The 19,353-nt window shown below is 42.8% G+C and overlaps 1 long non-coding RNA gene across 1 annotated transcript; it reads right to left on the bottom strand.

The window, feature by feature from the left end:
* Positions 1-783: 783 nt before the first annotated feature.
* Positions 784-6,700, bottom strand: LOC310672187. The gene is made up of 3 exons (XR_014508462.1): positions 6,365-6,700; positions 3,728-3,780; positions 784-1,765 (listed from the first exon to the last, which is right to left on the bottom strand). It is a non-coding gene; the product is annotated as an uncharacterized lncRNA (long non-coding RNA).
* Between the last annotated feature and the right edge of the window lie 12,653 nt (positions 6,701-19,353).

The raw sequence follows: 19,353 nt of genomic DNA, 5'->3' as shown, positions 1-19,353 counted from the left end.
GGCTTCTGTCTCTATATGCCATCTTTCTGGAGATCCCCTCTGGGTTTCCTCTCTTGCACCCCAGGAACTCCTTCAAACTTGCCGCTGGACTTCGAACCTAAAGCTCAGTGAAGGGTCTGTGCTTGTGACCCTGTTTTACTAATAAAGACCTGAAATCTCTTTGGCCATAGACTCCTGAGCAAAATGCCTGGGTCACTCACAGCTTCTTTATTGTCTACACTCAAATGGTGTCAGGAGTACTTTAGCCAGAATGGAAAATTAGCGAGATCCCAACTAAAGAAGAATGGCAACTTAAGCTGATGGAATATGCGCAGCTGGCAGACCTAACATATAGAATAAGAGAAAAAGAAGAATACTGTATTGGAAAAGAGAAGATTGGAAAATGTTTATTAAATGTATGGAGGGGAATTGTGTACACTTGAAAATGTTGGCAGCATTAAGAAAAATACAACAGTGTAAATAAGTTTTGATGGATGTAATAATGGAATACTGAATGGTTTAGTTTATGTAAAATATGCAGGGATATATGGTATGCAAAATGAACCATGGAAAGAGAAGAAGGGAAGATATTGATATTTTAAGGATGTTTAAGTAAGTATTCAAAATAGTAAAAGAGAAAATTTAATAAAAAATGTGTGTGTATATATATATATATATATATATGGAGTACTTTAGCCAGCACCAGAAGAGGTGAACTTTGCAACGCTCTCTGTTTTTAGTGCTATTCCCTCCTTTTTAGTTTAAAATTCTTATTTTTTTAAGACAGAAGTGTGAGTATGTTTGAATATTCTTATGTGTGCCTGACACTGTACCTAGATATATATGCTGCTGTGCAGTGTTGTTAAAAACTACGGTATCTTCTTTTTCTATCATCTTTGTTTGGGTATAAATCCTTAGCCTGAGAGGGTTCAGATACATGTAAATAGGACAGCACTCAGTTTGACGCTACCTAAATATCCGTTTTGGGGGAGCATGTTTCCAGGACCTATTGAATATCTTTCTCTTCCAACAAGTGGAGGTTTTTATCCAAGTCTTTATATAGATTGGACTACAATTGTATTTTTTATATTTTTATTGTTACATTGCTTCAGGATGTTTTATGGGAAGCAATTCACAAATGAAAATAAATGTATGTATGAATGAATGAATAAAAAGTTATCTATGTGGTGTGGGAGTGAGCCATGAGCGAGCAGATTTGGGGCAACAGCTTCATAACAAGGGTAATGAATGAATTGGGCCTTTTTATTAATTTGCTCGAGCCATTCTGGGTGTAGCAACACAGTTGGCTTAGTTAGCAAGTGAAGGGGAAAGGGAACTTTGGGATCACTTCATTTTGCAATTTTTTTTATATTCATCTGAACAAGCTGAGTTTTTCAGCAGATTCTGGCAAGTGTAACCAGTCACAACTCCTTTGACAAAGGACCATTTTTTAGGGGCTGAAGTCAACGCAAGTTGGTTTCTTCAGCTTTTTTGGCAGGCCAAGTCAGGTTTACGAAATTTCTGTCAGGAGTCCAGACTGCAGCCTGACTCATCTCCGTTTCTAAAGTTCTGTTAAGATATGGCAGCCCACATTTTCAAACCAATACTGCATTTGAGTGCATAAATCAGGGTCCCGTGACTAATTCTCTTGTCAGGCAGAGCAGTCCAAACCTCCTTATGCTGGGCTGGGCGAGGTGTTCCTCTACTCAGCTCTGCTGGCTGAACTTGCAGATGAGAGGCCTATTGGCAGTTTCCCCACCAGCAGGAAGCTCCAAAACAGGATGTTCTGAGGACAGAAAGGGAGCAGGGATGAGCCGGCCCAGGATCCTGAGCTCGTCTCATAGCCATCATACCATGACCTTGGCTCTAATTAGGAGTGAATCTGTCCAAAGTTTACAATTCATTGCATGAACATTTTAACTAGAGACTCACCTACAGAAATTTGCTTCTCCGCAGAAACACTCAACTGTGTTATTCCTGCAACTTACCAAAAAGCCAACTAGGAGTTATTCTAAAATGCAAACAAGTTACTTATTAGGATAACAATGAGGAAGTTCCATACAAACTAGAGAAGCAAAAGTTAATGCTGATGCTATCTTTAAATTGCCCTGACTCTGGGATAACTGACTCTGAAAGTTTGTGACACCCAGTAGCACCACACAGTGAGGCAAGAGCTGACTGCATGACCCTCAGGTTGGAAACTCGCATGTTGAGCATAGAGAGCCAAATAGATCCTCTGCTACTGGTTTAGAATTCAACAGATGGACAACACTACACTACAAAAAAAATGCCTGATTGAGCTCTCAAATGGATTATCCCTTAAAAACTGCGTACATCACGCTGCCCAACTGATGGGCAAATATGACCTCTCAGTGACCGAGATCAAGGAACTTCCCTTATATTCACAGATAAATATTTTAAAACAAACAGTAAGGGCAGTGGCAATTAAAAACGACCTAAACTATATACACATCCACATGCGCCCCATTATATTTTAAACTTAGAGAGGCCCATGAACAAACACCTTATTTTAATGAACTGACTTTTGTACAACTTCGGAAAGCTTTTACAGAGTTACGATTAAATACAATAAACTCTGATAATAGAGATGGGAGACACAGAGGCATACCAACAAACGTGTTTGCATTAGGGGATGTCCTGAAGTAGAGGACCTTATGCATTATATCTTGCACTGCTCCTTATATAATGAAGCAAGAGAATGATTTTTAGCACCTATAATGACAAGGTCCCCTGGCCAGAACCCCTCTGACATGATTTTATATCTCCTCGCAGACATAGATAAGTATGTGACCTGGCGTGTAGCACTCTTTGCAACTGCCGCTAGGAAAATTATATAGCAAATTATATAGCCAAGATAGCCACCAACTGTAAAGGAGATGAATTTATTTGACTCTACCTACATCAAGCTATATTCTCTCTTTATCACCAAACGCCGAATATAATTGTACATTGTATTAATTAACATTGTTTTTAATATATTAGTGGCCATGTGGTGATTTTAGCCTATAATTTTTTTTGTTTAAAGTCTTAACCTGTATATTAAGGTACTTCTATAACTCTGTTTAGAGTAGGTAATGTCTTGATAATATACCGGTAGATGTTTTAAGTTTTTTGTATTAACCCAGCATATTTCCCTTTAACTGTTGAATGATTCTGTGTACATTGCGGCAGCCTTTGGCTATGTTAAATAAAGCTAACTGACTGACAGACTGCCTGCATGACCCAAACAAATTATGTTAATGGGCCTCACTGGCTCTCATATTTTGTACTACCTGCTATGATTCCTGCTGGTACCTTTTTTTAGTCTTGAGTTTTGTTTTCATTTGAATCCTAAATCTCAGGCTCTTTGATCACCTTGGAAAGACTTCCTTTGTTTAATCAGATTAAATACTTTGTTAAGAATGAAATCTGATGGGATGCTTTGCTGTAGCCCTGTGTGTGGCTTCTTTAATTATATCTGATATTCTTGATATCAGTGTGAGATCCATGTAAAAAAAAAAAAGTGGCAAGCTGTCGGTCTGACAAAGTGACATTTGCTTCCCAGCTCTAGTCACGTAATGTGGGCCAGGGCTGCAAAATGTTTTATCCTTGGCACAGTCAATATCCCTTGACTCCAGGGTCTATTTTTAAATTTGCACTTTCATAAAATTGAACTGAAGTCTCTTACGCTTGGTTGGCTGGCATCAAAAAAACAGCAGCAGAATTGCAAATTATTTTCAGTACTCACCTCCTTGACAATTACTTCTACGGTCTTCAGACATTATTTGTGTTTGGCAATACCTATGGAGGGAAGGAAACAGTTGTATGTGAAGAAGCAATATCTTTCATCCGGCTGTGAAGTCACTCTCAAGGACACTAATGACACTGTCTGAATGGTATACGGACCCTCCCTTCCTCTTGTGTCATCGGCACTATAATAAATTTTACCCCATCTGTTTCAACCACAGTTCATAGGAAATATACAAAGCACACTGAAATGCAGTATTGCTGTAACATCAAATATGCAGTTCATACAGAGCAGGACTGTGGCACCAAAGTTTAATCACATTTTAGTCAGCACTAAAGCAATGGGTGTGACCTTTTCGCAGGACTATCTGGCATCAATTGCAAGTTAGTTTCTTTAAAAAACAACAGCAACAAAAAAACATTTAATTATTCTGTGTGGGGCCCTGTGAGGTGCTGGGGCATTCAAACCATCAATGACCCAGGAGGAAAAGTTGTGTGAGCATTGTAGAAAAAACTGTTGTACATGGGCAAAGTTGGGTGTTATAAAGAGATGTTTGTGAAAAGCAATATGATGAGCTTATTGGAGCCTGGAGATTGTGTGAAGCAGCACTGCTTGGGCTGGAGGGATCTCTATAAATATGGTCCATATATAGCAACACCCTAGTGGTCCCGGGCCCTAAGGAAGTTAGATTAGCCTCAACCAGAGCCAGGGCCTTTTCAACTCTGGCTCCGGCCTGGTGGAACGCTCTGCCTAATGAGACCAGGGCCCTGCAGGATCTGATTTCTTTCCGCAGGGCCTGTAAGACAGAGTTGTTCCGCTTGGCCTTTGGCTTGGAGCCAATTTGATTCCCTCCCTCTCTTTCTTTTTTCTTTTCCTTTCTCCTTCTGCGATGAGGCTGCATTTTAATATTTTAATGTTTCAATATTTTAATGTTGTATTTTAATTTTGTTTTTAAGTTGTATTCATTCAACTTGTTTTTATTATTACTTGTTAGCAGCCCTGAGCACAGCCTTGGCTGGGGAGGGTGGGGAATAAATAATAATAATAATAATAATAATAATAATAATAATAATAATAATAATTCCCTCAATTAGCACAGTTGCAAACGCACAGTTGATCACAAAGACACCATCCATTTCCATGACTTCTTTCCCTTCGTTTGGGATGAAACTAACCCCTGCCCTAAAAGTATGAATCTCCAGATTTGAAACAATCATCAGAATAGTGAACCTGGGGTCCTTTACGATGAAGAGTGGGATATACATTTCATAAATAAATGAAATGAATATCTCTTTCTTTGTTAGCTAACTTGCACCATATTTATTTCCGTTGACGATCTCTTGCAAGACTACGTATTCCTACCCCTGACATCTTTGTTAATGATAACATTACTAGACTCCTGGTGGGCTGAAAGGTAGACTGTAGTACATACACAAAAATAAAAATAAAAATAAATGAATGATTCAATAAATGCTTTAGTTGGTCCCTCTCAGTTACTTCACGGAGAGCCCCTGCCTACAATCAATAAAATTCATATTTTCTCTCTGAAAATAAAAAAAGGTATATTTTCATACAACTTCCCTGACAAGACTCTATTTTGGGAGAAAGATGGAAGATGTTCTTTTGTGCACAAAATATGTGAACAGGCCCTATAATTGTGCATTGCCAGAATCCTGTGTCCTCATGCAGCATCCTAAGAACAGCCACAATTCTGCTGGCACAGTAAAGGCTACAGCAAGGCTGTGTGTGAGACAGAGAAAAAGAGACAGTCAGACAGAGAGACTTTGTGTTGCTTATAAGAAGCCAGGACCTGTACGTATCTCAGTTACCGGTATATTTTGCTAAATTGTGCATATATGCAGTCTCATGTTTAATACTGGCGAAAGGATCTCTCAGGTAGGAGTTCTGGGAAAGACTTTAATGAGCTGTTGCCAGTTAAAATATTCAGGACTGTGCTGGGTGGATTGTTAATCTGGGTATAAAGCAGCTCTTTATAAACTTGGGTGTGTGTGGTTCCCACACTTGAGAAGACGCACTGCATGTTCTTCCTGGTGCTAGAGCCTCTGAAAAGGAGGGTAGAATTAAGCCATAAATTACGTAGTTACTCTTGTCAGATACTTACATGGACGCTTCACCTTTATGCTTCAGATCTTAATCTGAATCACATTTTTAATTAATTAATTAATTCCAACAATTTACATACCACTTGACTATGCAGTATACAGGAGATTGAAATGAATTTAAAAATGAGTTAAAACTGTAAAAACTGAAATAAATTAAAACAAAACAGTTGTCAGGAGCTGTAATCCAGGGGTCAGCAAACCTTTTCAGCAGGGGGCCGGTATACTGTCCCTCAGACCTTTTGGGGGGGCCAGACTATATTTTGAAAAACAATAATAATGAACGAATTCCTATGACCCACAAATAACCCAGAGATGCATTTTAAATAAAAGGACACATTCTCCTTATGTAAAAACACGCTGATTCCCAGGCCATCCTCAGGCTGGATTTAGAAGGCAGTTGGGCCAGATACGGTCCCCGGGCCTTAGTTTGCCTACCCATGCTGTAATCAGTAATAAAAAAAACCCTGATCAGTGAAGTTAATTCTTTATTTAAAGAAACAAAAACAGCACAGACCTAGTAATCAGAACAACTCTTCCCAGTAGGTCTTGCTCCAATGGGGCAGTTGTGAGGACTGAAGATCTCTGCCTTCCCACCGCTCTCTAAGGTTCCTCCTGCGGTTCCTTCCCCAGCACCCTAAGGCTCCTTTATCTTGTCTCTCTTCACTCCACTCTCTTCACTTCTCTACATGTTCTGGGAGACATGGGAAGAGGGGAACTGGTTGCAGGAGGAGTAGGAGACTTCCTAGATTCTTCTGCAGCCTCCCTCATCGCTATCTTCTCGCCCCCACTCCTCTCCTTCTCTGAGTCTGGACTGCTCTCTGTCAGAACCTCTTCCTGCTCACTGTTGCCTCTTCAGCTTTGACACCTCCTCCTCCCAGTCTGTTCCCTCTTCTCCCTCTGACCAGTGTGGTGTAGTGGTTAAGAGCGGTGGACTCGTAATCTGGTGAACCGGGTTCGCGTCTCCGCTCCTCCACATGCAGCTGCTGGGTGACCTTGGGCTAGTCACACTTCTCTGAAGTCTCTCAGCCCCACTCACCTCACAGAGTGTATGTTGTGGGGGATGAAGGGAAAGGAGATTGTTAGCTGCTTTGAGACTTCTGAAGGGGAGTGAAAGGCGGGATATCAAATCCAAACTCTTATTCTTCGTCTTCTCACCATTGACCTACCAACAATCCCCTGGCTCTGAGCCTTCCTCCCTTCAGAGGTCCCTTGGGGGTTCCCTCAGCTGGTGCCTCCCATCGCTCCCCTGCATTCAGTCAGTCCATGACAGTAGTGAACTCGTGTTGAGTTATGAGACCCAAAGGGTCTTCAAGCAGCCTATATTGGTCCAAATATATATGCATAAATACATTATACTATAGAAAAGGAGGAGGGAGATCATACAGGACATTAATATTTCATACAGAGAAAACAAAAACAAAAAATACCAGCATAAGCTCCCTCAGAACAGTGACAGAAAACATTAGCAGCATGCAAACAATAAACAATGGTTTCTCTGCTTATCTTACTGGGCTGTATAATAAAATTGCAATGCTGTTGTCGTGCTGCAGTTTATGTGGCCTCCAATACGGTGAAGACAAAACAGCAAGCGGATGATCGAGCAAGCAGGGCAGGGGGCCAAGGCAAACTGTTTAAAGGAGGGTGGGAGGCAAACCATTCTCAGATGTGCCTGCCCCTCTCCTTTAAAATAGGGTGGGGGTGTGCTGGGAGGAGGTAGGCAAGGGGTAAAGGGAGGGAGTTGGTCAAGTGTAAAGGGAGCAGTGGTTGGCTAGGTATGTGGGAAGCAGATTGGCAGGTAAGTGGGGTTGGTGAACAGAACAAGCAGGAGTAACAGCCCTTACATAAAAAGAACATAAGTAAAGCCCTTCTTTAGCAGGCCCAAGGCCCATCTGGTTTGGCATCCTGTTCTCTCATTGATGAACCAGATACAGGTGGGAAGCCCACAAACAGGACATAAACACAATAGCAGTTTTCCCACCCATGTCCTCCCCTCCAGCAACTGATATTCAGAAGCATATCGCTTCTGATACTGGAGGTTGTATACAGACATCATGACTAGTCTCCATTTTTAGTTTTACTGTCCATGAATACGTCTGAGCCCCATTTAAAGTTACCCAAGTTGGTAGCAAATTCAATAGCTTAACAATGCACTATGTTTCTAGATTAAACTATACAGCAAGTGAGGATTGTAACAGTGGATTCTGGTGCCACAATATGGTCTGTATTTTTACCTCATTTTCTTGTTCAGAAGGCTCAACCAGACAGTGCATGCAGGTGTGTATAACATAAGCCTAACAACCTACAATAAATAAAAAAAAGCCCCTTCTGTAGGGACAAGCAGGATTGGAAAAGGTTTATGTATTTGTGTGTGAGAGGGGTATGTGAGAGGGGCGGGGAAGAGAATGCAACTCTTTATTTGCACATTGTTTCCAGACAACATCTCTATTCTTCTTAGAGTGGGCAGACGAAATATTTAGACAACTGAGAGACAGGAGAATATTCAACAACAAAATTCAAGGGGCAATTTTGAGAACTTGAGGGAAGAACATTTATTTCAGCTTTAGTCTAAGCTATCCTTTCACACATTGCTGACAGACAGGACAGCATGCTCAGGGGAAATACACCCCATAATAACCGCTTGCTGCCACTACATCAAATCCTTCTTGCTGGGAGGAATGTACAAGCAAGGTCAGTGCTGCGGGCACCAGGGTAGAATCTTGCCCAAATCTGAAAAGCAAGCTCTAGTTGGGTAAAGCCAGTCAGAGAAGCATGGAGTGGGGCTGTTTGTCCTGGCATGGCGGCTCCTGTCCCTGTTCTTAGCTAGCTCTGCCTTTGACACACATCTGGCATTTTGGCCTTGGGCCCAGAATCCCAAGTAATTTTCGAAACCCTGCTCCCTGAGTAGGCAAGGGGGGGGAGTGTTGGGGGGGGGGAGAGAAGGAGGGAGATCGGTTTCCTTGTTAACAAAGGCTAACAACAGACAGAGCTTCCTGCTTAAATCTCAGTCCGTTACCCACCTCCTCCCTGTCATCTGTCTGCTCATAACTGCTGGAGGAGAATGCTGTAGCAAGTTCACCTGAGGGGGTGGGGGAGGAGGATAGAAGCAGAGCGGGAGAACTGATCTCTCGCAGCAGATAGCATCATCTTCCCTGTGAAATGAATGAGTCATCTCTGCAACACACTTTGCCTCTGTCAGCCAGAGACACGGGGTCCCATTTCCCTGCCTGCGGAAGCAGTCCAAATGTGCATCAGCTTGACAGCACAACCCCCCTCCTTTTGAGCCACTTCTTTCATTTGTTTTTTAATGGTCGGCACCTTTTATTTTAATACACACGCACACACTTTCAATTATGTTTGCTCTTTTGGTCTGAACTAGTCACTTTAAAGGACAGATTATTTGTGCCTTTTATAGTACTGGCACCATACAGAGCCAGTAAAACAAAACACATTGTTTATTTAACTACACTAAAAAAGGGTGCATGCGAAATCTAGCTGAAGTTCTTTACTGCAGTGGCTGCAAAGCTCTTTGCAGCTCTTGGCTCAAGCTGCTTTGGAAAGACAAGAATGAAGGACGTTTTCCTCCCAGCTTGCGAGTGGGAGAAGAAGAATAACCCTCTGCCTCACCCTGCTACCAATTTCTACCCAGCCTCCCCCACCCACATAGGCAAATGTGGAAGGATGACTCAGCACACCAAAGCAAAATATATTGAGCTGTCTCAACTCCAGTGTCTCTCCCCCCCCCCCAATCTTCTCCTTTTTCTGAGCAGCTGGTAAGGCCTGCAGAGCCAGGGGCAATGGACATTTGTTAGCTCCTGCATTTCCAAGCGTGAGAGTCCAAGGAAGAACATATGCCCTTGGCGTGAAAAGTTCAAGAGAGCCCTGCTTGGCTGAGGTCACAGAACAGTGGAAGAGAAGGGGACCGTGCCAATCAGCACTAAGTGACATGTGAATACCAGGAGATGAGATGGTGTTTAATGATGCCATTTCACATTTTAGGGCTGGAGTGGGCAAAGATGGGGGGGGGGTCCTCAGCAAGATTTGAAAGTCCATGAAAACTAGTTGGCGGGAGGGTGGGGTAGTGAAAGAGTTTCAGTGGCCATTATTAGGAGAGCAAGGACTTTGCTAGACAAATTAGATACAACATAGGAGCCAACTCCTAGGGGCCTTGGGGGCTTTGGTCCCCACAATAAAATACTTGAGGGGGCTAGGCCTCCTAAAGTTGATGGACATTGCCATTCAAATGATTCAGATGATTCAGATGATTGCCATTCAAATCATCGATCTAGGAGTCTTGGTTGACCACAAACTTAACATGAGCCAACAGTGTGACGCGGCAGCTAAAAAAGCCAATGCAATTCTGGGCTGCATCAATAGGAGTATAGCATCTAGATCAAGGGAAGTTATAGTGCCACTGTATTCTGCTCTGGTCAGACCTCACCTGGAGTACTGTGTCCAGTTCTGGGCACCACAGTTCAAGAAGGACACTGACAAACTAGAACGTGTACAGAGGAGGGCAACCAAAATGGTCAAAGGCCTGGAAACAATGCCTTATGAGGATCGGCTAAGGGAGCTGGGCATGTTTAGCCTGGAGAAGAGGAGGTTAAGGGGTGATATGATAGCCATGTTCAAATATATAAAAGGATGTCACATAGAGGAGGGAGAAAGGTTGTTTTCTGCTGCTCCAGAGAAGCGGACACGGAGCAATGGATCCAAACTACAAGAAAGAAGATTCCACCTAAACATTAGGAAGAACTTCCTGACAGTAAGAGCTGTTCGACAGTGGAATTTGCTGCCAAGGAGTGTGGTGGAGTCTCCTTCTTTGGAGGTCTTTAAGCAGAGGCTTGACAACCATATGTCAGGAGTGCTCTGATGGTGTTTCCTGCTTGGCAGGGGGTTGGACTCGATGACCCTTGTGGTCTCTTCCAACTCTATGATTCTATGATTCTATGAAATGGTGTGTGTGCACTGCGTCATGTAATTGATTATGTGAGCGGGGCTTATCTGGGCCCCCACAATATCTTATTCAAGTTGGCACCCCTGAGATACAAATATACTGTGAGTGAAGACTAGAGAAGAAAATGAGGTGCTAGACCAGCTTTCCTCAACCTCGGCCCTCCAGATGTTTTTGGCCTACAACTCCTATGATCCCTAGCTAGCAGGACCAGTGGTCAGGGATGATAGGAATTGTAGTCCCAAAACATCTAGAGGGCCGAGGTTGAGGAAGCCTGTGCTAGACAATGTTGGTGGGAATGCCTGGTATCCCTCCTTATTACACGGAGTCGTTCTTGCTTAAAAGTTCACTCTTGAATAGTGTTATGGATGTTAAATACTTGTTAAGCTGATTGCTTGTTAACAGAGATGATTGATTGATCTTTCTTCGATGGGAGAAAATAAATGACTCATTCATTAAAAAAACCCCAAATCTATCTGCAAAATGGGGTCTGAGGGTGTGTGCTCAGGGGTATGTGTGTGAGAAAAGAAAGTACAGTGGTGCCCCACAAGACGAATGCCTCGCAAGACGGAAAACCCGCAAGACAAAAGGGTTTTCCGTTTGCAGAGGTGCTTCGCAAGACGAATTTCCCTATGGGCTTGCTAATGGGCTTGCTTCGCAAGACGAAAAAACCGCAAGACGAAAAGACTCGCGGAACGGATTCTTTTCGTCTTGCGAGGCACCACTGTAGTTGGTCACTTGAATTAGGACAAAGAGAGAATTTAATGTTTGTAGCTAGAGGAAGCAGCTGGGGAAGAGGTTGTGCCGTTGTGCTTTGTGAGATCTGAAGCAATGTTTTTAATAGGCCAGTCAAAATGTCACAAAATACTGGGTGTGAGCTTTCGAGTTATCCAAAACTCTTCATCAAGCCAGATGGTTTGGGCAGGGGAACAGAACTTGACTGATGTTCATGCCATAAGGTCTGAATCCGATCATAGTCTCTGATGGAAAAATTCATTGGGAGCCAAGATCCAAGTTTGGGGCAAGTACTCTTTGGGGAGAGAACCCCAGCAGAGATTTAGCAGGGCAAAACATGTAATGCTTCTGAATGTCAGTTGCTGGAAACTACGAGAGGGGTTCTTGTGTTTATGTTCTGCTCCCTGGTTTCACACTGGGAGAACAGAATCCTGGACCAGATGGGCCATTGGCCTGATCCAACAGGCTGTTTTTATGTTTATGTTCTTAAGCAGCTCAGATATGTTAGTGGATCATGTAATTATATACCTTAATCACTGGTGCCATTGGACTTGGGGTGGAGGTACTATTCTATTCCTGTTTAAGAGAGACAATAAAGTTATTGCCTTGCTTCTTCACTGACATGTCTTGACCATCTTTCTTCCCATCATTTGATCCTGCCCCTAGAGGTGAATGTTGTTTACAATAGCTAAAATGGCTTCCAACAGAATAATGCTGACTGCTTGAGGCAATGCAGAGTCCCTTGACAGTGTTTTCTTTTCAGTGCCGATCTTTAAAGCTTACTGTGACTCATTCCCCATGCCAAAATAATGCTAATATGTGTGTGACAGCAGAAAACATTCCCACATAGCAAACAGGCAGAGTACATTGTATATTCTAAGAGATCCTTTTCTAAGGCCATGCTGCTTTTCCCTTTGGACCCCTACTATACCTCTCTCAGAGGCTCATTGGCTGTGCTCCTAGCTTACATTTGATCTTGTCAAGCAAAGGCAGGAAGTGTCAGGTTGCAACGTACACGTGTGACAGAGAAGAGTAACAGATGCCAACTGGAAAGGGATAATTTATGAAGCTGCTCTACAGCAAGTCATATCATTAGTCCATCTAGCTTAATATTGTCAACCTGAACTGGCAAAGGCTCCCAGCCCTATCTAGGGACACCAGGGATTGAATATGGAACCTTTCACATGCAAAGCATTTGCTCTGCTACTGAGAGAGGGTTCTTCTCCTGTGTTGCTTGAGTGGGATGGCGGATGTGCACAATGCATGTATCCGAGCTACTTGGCTTCCAAAGCAGGAACATTTGAGAATGGTCCCTTTCTTGAAAATGGTACTGTTTGAGCCTCCTCCCAGAAGAATCGATGACACAATTTCTCAGGATGCAGCCATGGGGTAATTAGCGGCTTTGTTATTATTATTCCTTAGGTAGTGTATAGTTGTGGATCATTTGCAGGGAACCAGGTGCACAGAGGTACACTTAATACCCGGCGGAAGGGCCTTTATTTCTTAATGATCATTACAATTGGCTCTTGAGGAATCGCTGAGAACATTAGGAGAGGCAATCATGTTGGATAGCTGCTCTGGGGTGAATGGAGCTGAGTCTTATTAAATCTTAATGCGAGCTTTATTCCTGGGAAATGTATAAAGCAATTAGGTAGAAAATTCTCATGATTTAATTAGAAAAATGTCTGGGAAATGCTGTGCCACGTGACACTGCAGTTGTGGCCCGATCCTATTCTCAAGAGGGAAAGGCCAAATCTTGAAACACAATATCTGAAAAGGAGAGTGGAAATTTAACTACTCCTTCCAATAAAGTTGCAAGCTCATCAGATCCCATCCAGCCTAAAGATAGTAAGTGGGAGGCATTTTAGCACACCCACTTGAATATTCTTTCCCCCAAAGATGCAGCTCCTTTCTCATTGCTATAGGCTAGCTAAGATGGCATTTTGGTGCCTTCGGGACCAGTTGAGTGGTCTATTTATTCTCCTCCTCACCCTCTTCATTCACGTGATGATCTTACAACCACTCCCCAGCCATTCACAGTGCCTATTTGTGATAGTATTTGGAAACTACAGGTCTCCTCCAAAGCAAGCAGAGAAGAAAGGAGCTGGTGGTACTATTTGGGAACTCCTGCATTAGGGAAAGAGACATGGCTCAGTGGTACAGCAAATATTTTGTATGCAAAAGGTCCCAGGTTCATTCCCTGGCATGTCCAGGTAGGTCTGGGAAATTTCCCTGTCTGAAACCCTGGAAAGTCATTACGGACAGCACTGAGCAGTGGTCTGACTTCATATACATCAGTGCCTTGTGTTTCTGCCTGGTCTATATCATAATTTTCCCATGGAGCTAAAATGTGGTTGCTGTTCTTTAAATCATAGGGAGGAATTCATCATCAGCAGCACAAGCATTCCTTCTTGCCTAGCAGAATGACCTTCCCTCTCTCCCCACTGCACCCTATTCTGGGGACTCTCCTGCTTCCCCCAGAGCCGATGGGAGGAGGAGAGGGGAGCAAAGTCCCATTGCATTATCAGTGGCACACTATTGTTGGGGCTATGTAGGAGAGATGCTGGGGAGTGGTAAGATGTGAAAGAATCTGCAGTGATGGTAGTTGTGGGGAGAGAGGGTGGAACTGGATGGCCATAATCTCACACAGCATTAGGCATGTTTCAGTCCCTTGATCTGAATGTCCTTAAGCATCTCTATGGAGTCGCAGTCATCAATTTTGTAGGTCTTTTCAGCTCTATGATTTATGAACTGTTAATGAGGCCTCTCTAGTTCTTGGCCATACTTTTTACTGTTTGTGTGGTGAAGCGCTAGCCCTGCGCAGACAGACCCCACAACAACTATATTTAACTGTAATGTCTCTCTTTTTGGAGTGTAATGAAAACTTTAAAGGCCAACACATTTTGTGTGGGTTAGAATCTAGAGAACTGGAGTTTGGGGGCATGTCTTAATGTAGGGTGGCCATATTTCAAACAGTAAGAATACAGACAGAAAAGTTGTTGAGCTGTTTTTGGCAAAGTTGTTGGGTTTTGGGGGGAAACTGGCCAAAGCAACACTGCCAGCGTGGGCTGCCATATGTCTGGGTTTCCCAGGATTCTCCCCCTTTTTTTGCTTATTTCCACCCGAACACTGCTGCCGACTGCAGTATTCTGGATATGTCCAGGAAATTCTGGACGTATGGCAACTCTACTTAATGGTCTTCTTATAAACTCATCCCACCAATGGCATTCATATCTCAGTCTGTTTCTGCTCTGCGCTGTCAGCAAAAGAGAGATAAAAAGGTGGAAGATGACTGATTGCTGAGTCATCCTTTTCTTTTGCTCTACTTCCTGTCACCTGCTACTACTACTACTGTTAATCCAGGAGTTCAGCCTAGAAAGGCAGAGGTATTTATTCTTCCTTGCAGGCAGTATTTCATGCTGTGCTGACAGACTGCAGCATGCAAGCTGTGTACTAAGATGCCATCTTCTGGAAGCTGACAGTTGCGAGTGAATTAATTGTGACAGGAGAAGAAACTCTGCAGACTGGCTAGGCATCAGGAAGAAGTAAAGGGTTGTCTCCAGGAGCTGCTGATGCTCTTTTCCTTTTGTAGAGAATAAGCTGAGCTTCATCTTAGACCACTTTAGCTTGTGAGTGATGAATCAGCATGAACACTAAGATTGCATGGACATGTAAACAAAAATCAGGACTCAAAATGATTTTTCCTCTTGTGGTTTGAGCCCAGCTTCTCTCTGAATTTGTGACCCATTTGATAGACGCACTGGCCAATGAATCACATTCTGGCTCCTTATTCTTTTTACTCATGTTTCAGGCAATCTGTCCAATTTTTAATTTGTTTACTGTTATTAAATGTAATGTACCTTCACCCTCTGCTTCTATTTTCCTTTAAGGGCAGAATAAAATTTTGAAATGTTGACAAAAATTTCTTTGTAGAAGAAAGAGGAAGTTAGTAAGATCAGCTGTTGTTGTTGTTTAGTCGTTCAGTCGTGTCCGACTCTTCGTGACCCCATGGACCAGAGCACGCCAGGCACTTCTGTCTTCCACTGCCACCCGCAGTTTGGTCAAATTCATGTTTGTAGCTTCGAGAACACTGTCTAACCATCTCGTCCTCTGTCGTCCCCTTCTCCTTGTGCCCTCCATCTTTCCCAACATCAAGGTCTTTTCCAGGGAGTCTTCTCTTCTCATGAGGTGGCCAAAGTATTGGAGCCTCAGCTTCACGATCTGTCCTTCCAGTGAGCACTCAGGGCTGATTTCCTTAAGAATGGATGTGTTTGATCTTCTTGCAGTCCATGGGACTCTCAAGAGTCTCCTCCAGCACCATAATTCAAAAGCATCAATTCTTCGGCGATCAGCCTTCTTTATGGTCCAGCTCTCACTTCCATACATCACTACTGGGAAAACCATAGCTTTTACTATACGGACCTTTGTTGGCAAGGTGATGTCTCTACTTTTTAGAATGCTATCTAGGTTTGCCATTGCTTTCCTCCCTAGAAGCAGGCGTCTCTTAATTTCGTGGCTGCTGTCACCATCTGCAGTGATCATGGAACCCAAGAAAGTAAAATCTCTCACTGCCTCCATTTCCTCCCCTTCTATTTGCCAGGAGGTAATGGGACCAGTGGCCATGATCTTCGTTTTTTTGATGTTGAGCTTCAGACCATATTTTGTGCTCTCCTCTTTCACCCTCAATAAAAGGTTTTTTAATTCCTCCTCACTTTCTGCCATCAAGGTTGTGTCATCTGCATATCTGAGGTTGTTGATATTTCTTCCAGCAATCTTAATTCCGGCTAGGGATTCATCCAGCCCAGCCTTTCGCATGATGAATTCTGCATATAAGTTAAATAAGCAGGGAGACAAAATACAGCCTTGTCGTACTCCTTTCCCAATTTTGAACCAATCGGTTGTTCCATATGCAGTTCTAACTGTAGCTTCTTGTCCCACATAGAGATTTCTCAGGAGACAGATGAGGTGATCAGGCACTCCCATTTCTTTAAGAACTTGCCATAGTTTGCTGTGATCGACACAGTCAAAGGCTTTTGCATAGTCAATGAAGCAGAAGTAGATGTCTTTCTGGAACTCTCTAGCTTTCTCCATAATCCAGCGCATGTTTGCAATTTGGTCTCTGGTTCCCCTGCCTCTTCTAAATCCAGCTTGCACTTCTGGGAGTTCTCGGTCCACATACTGCTTGAGCCTTCCTTGAAGAATTTTAAGCATAACCTTGCTAGCGTGTGAAATGAGTGCAATTGTGCGGTAGTTGGAGCATTCTTTAGCACTGCCCTTCTTTGGGATTGGGATGTAGACTGACCTTCTCCAATCTTCTGGCCACTGCTGAGTTTTCCAAACTTGCTGGCATATTGAGTGTAGCACCTTAACAGCATCATCTTTTAAAATTTTAAATAGTTCAGCTGGAATACCATCACTTCCACTGGCCTTGTTATTTGCAATGCTTTCTAAGGCCCATTTGACTTCACTCTCCAGGATGTCTGGCTCAAGGTCAGCAACCACACTACCTGGGGTGTACGAGACATCCATATCTTTCTGGTATAATTCCTCTGTGTATTCTTGCCACCTCTTCTTGATGTCTTCTGCTTCTGTTAGGTCCTTACCACTTTTGTCCTTTATTATGGTAATCTTTGAACGAAATGTTCCTTTCATATCTCCAATTTTCTTGAACAGATCTCTGGTTCTTCCCATTCTGTTGTTTTCCTCTATTTCTTTGCATTGCTCATTTAAGAAGGCCTTCTTGTCTCTCCTTGCTATTTTTTGGAATTCTGCATTCAATTTCCTGTATCTTTCTCTATCTCCCTCGCATTTTGCTTGCCTTCTCTCCTCCGCTATTTGTAAGGCCTCCTTGGACAGCCACTTTGCTTTCTTGCATTTCCTTTTCATTGGGATGGTTTTCGTTGCCGACTCCTGTATAATGTTTCGAGCCTCCATCCATAGTTCTTCAGGCACTCTGTCCAGCAAATCTAAATCCTTAAACCTGTTCCTCACTTCCACTGTGTATTCATAAGGGATTTGGTTTAGATTGTATCTTACCAGCCCAGTGGTTTTTCCTACTTTCTTCAGTTTAAGCTTGAATTTTGCTATAAGAAGCTGATGATCTGAGCCACAGTCAGCTCCAGGTCTTGTTTTTGCTGACTGTATAGAGCTTCTCCATCTTTGGCTGCAGAGAATATAATCAATCTGATTTCGATGCTGCCCATCTGGTGATGTCCATGTGTAGAGTCGTCTCTTGTGTTGTTGGAAAAGAGTGTTTGTGATGACCAGCTTGTTCTCTTGGCAGAACTCTATTAGCCTTTGCCCTGCTTCGTTTTGAATTCCAAGACCAAATTTGCCAGTTGTTCCTTTTATCTCTTGATTCCCTACTTTAGCATTCCAATCCCCTATAATGAGAAGAACATCCTTCTTTGGTGTCACTTCTATAAGGTGTTGTAAGTCTTCATAGAATTGGTCAATTTCAGTTTCTTCAGCACCAGTAGTTGGTGCATAAACTTGGATTACTGTGATGTTAAAAGGTCTGCCTTGGATTCGTATCGAGATCATTCTATCATTTTTGAGATTGCATCCCAGTACAGCTTTCGCCACTCTTTTGTTGACTATGAGGGCCACTCCATTTCTTTTACGGGTTTCTTGCCCACAGTAGTAGATATGATAGTCGTCCGAACTGAATTCGCCCATTCCCGTCCATTTTAGTTCACTGATGCCCAAGATGTCAATGTTTATTCTTGCCATCTCATTTTTGACCACATCCAACTTACCCAGGTTCATGGTTCTTACATTCCAGGTTCCTATGCAATATTTTTCTTTACAGCATTGGACTTTCCTTTCGCTTCCATGCATATCCGCAACTGAGCGTCCTTTCGGCTTTGGCCCAGCCGCTTCATCAGCTCTGGATCTACTTGTACTTGTCCTCCGCTCTTCCCCAGTAGCATGTTGGACGCCTTCCGACCTGAGGGGCTCATCTTCCAGCGTCATAACTTTTATATACCTGTTGTCTTTGTCCATGGAGTTTTCTTGGCAGGGATACTGGAGTGGCTTGCCGATTCCTACTCCAGGTGGATCACGTTTGGTCAAAACTCTCCACTATGACCTGTTCATCTTGGGTGCCCTGCTCGGCATAGTTCATAGCTTCTGAGTTCTTCAAGCCCCTTCGCCACGGCAAGGCAGTGATCCATGAAGGGGAGTAAGATCAGCAGTTCCCAACCAATCAGTGCTACCCACCACTTGTTTCTGCAAAAACCAGAAATTATGTTTCCCCCCCGCCCCGAACTTGATTTCAGGGAGTACTTCTTAGACTCATAGAATCATAAAGTTGGAAGGGGCCATGAGGGTTCTGAACAAAGCATGGTGGGCTCACTGCTACAATGTGCACATTGAGTTTAGGCATGGGGGAGAAATGCTATTCAGTTCCAATTTAAAACATATATCTAATTCTCACAATATACCTAATTCTCACTTTCCAAAAAAAAAAAAGTGAACTGAAACACAGCCATCCTTTCAGATTTATATTTTCTGAATTATGCAGTGCAGTTCTCCAGCAAAGTAATGTGCATAAAAATGCATCTACTAGGATAAAGTGTTTGTTATTATATTAATTTGTAAAAATGTGCATTTTAAGGAAAATTGTATTAAAAACTGCATATTAGGAGCAATTTGCACTAAATTGCTGTTGAATTTTCACTTTTTAAAAAAATCACAAACTGATATGGAAATGTAGACAACTGAACTTAAGAATGGGAAAATGAGAAAACACATTCAACTTTCCTTAATCTTACACATCTTAAAATACAAAGGAACGGCTAATGTGCATTCAATTT

The sequence above is a fragment of the Podarcis tiliguerta genome, assembly GCF_965153285.1.
Source record: "Podarcis tiliguerta genome assembly, chromosome: 2".
NCBI classification, from domain to species: Eukaryota; Metazoa; Chordata; class Lepidosauria; order Squamata; family Lacertidae; genus Podarcis; species Podarcis tiliguerta.
This window is presented reverse-complemented; position numbering and strand designations above follow the sequence as displayed.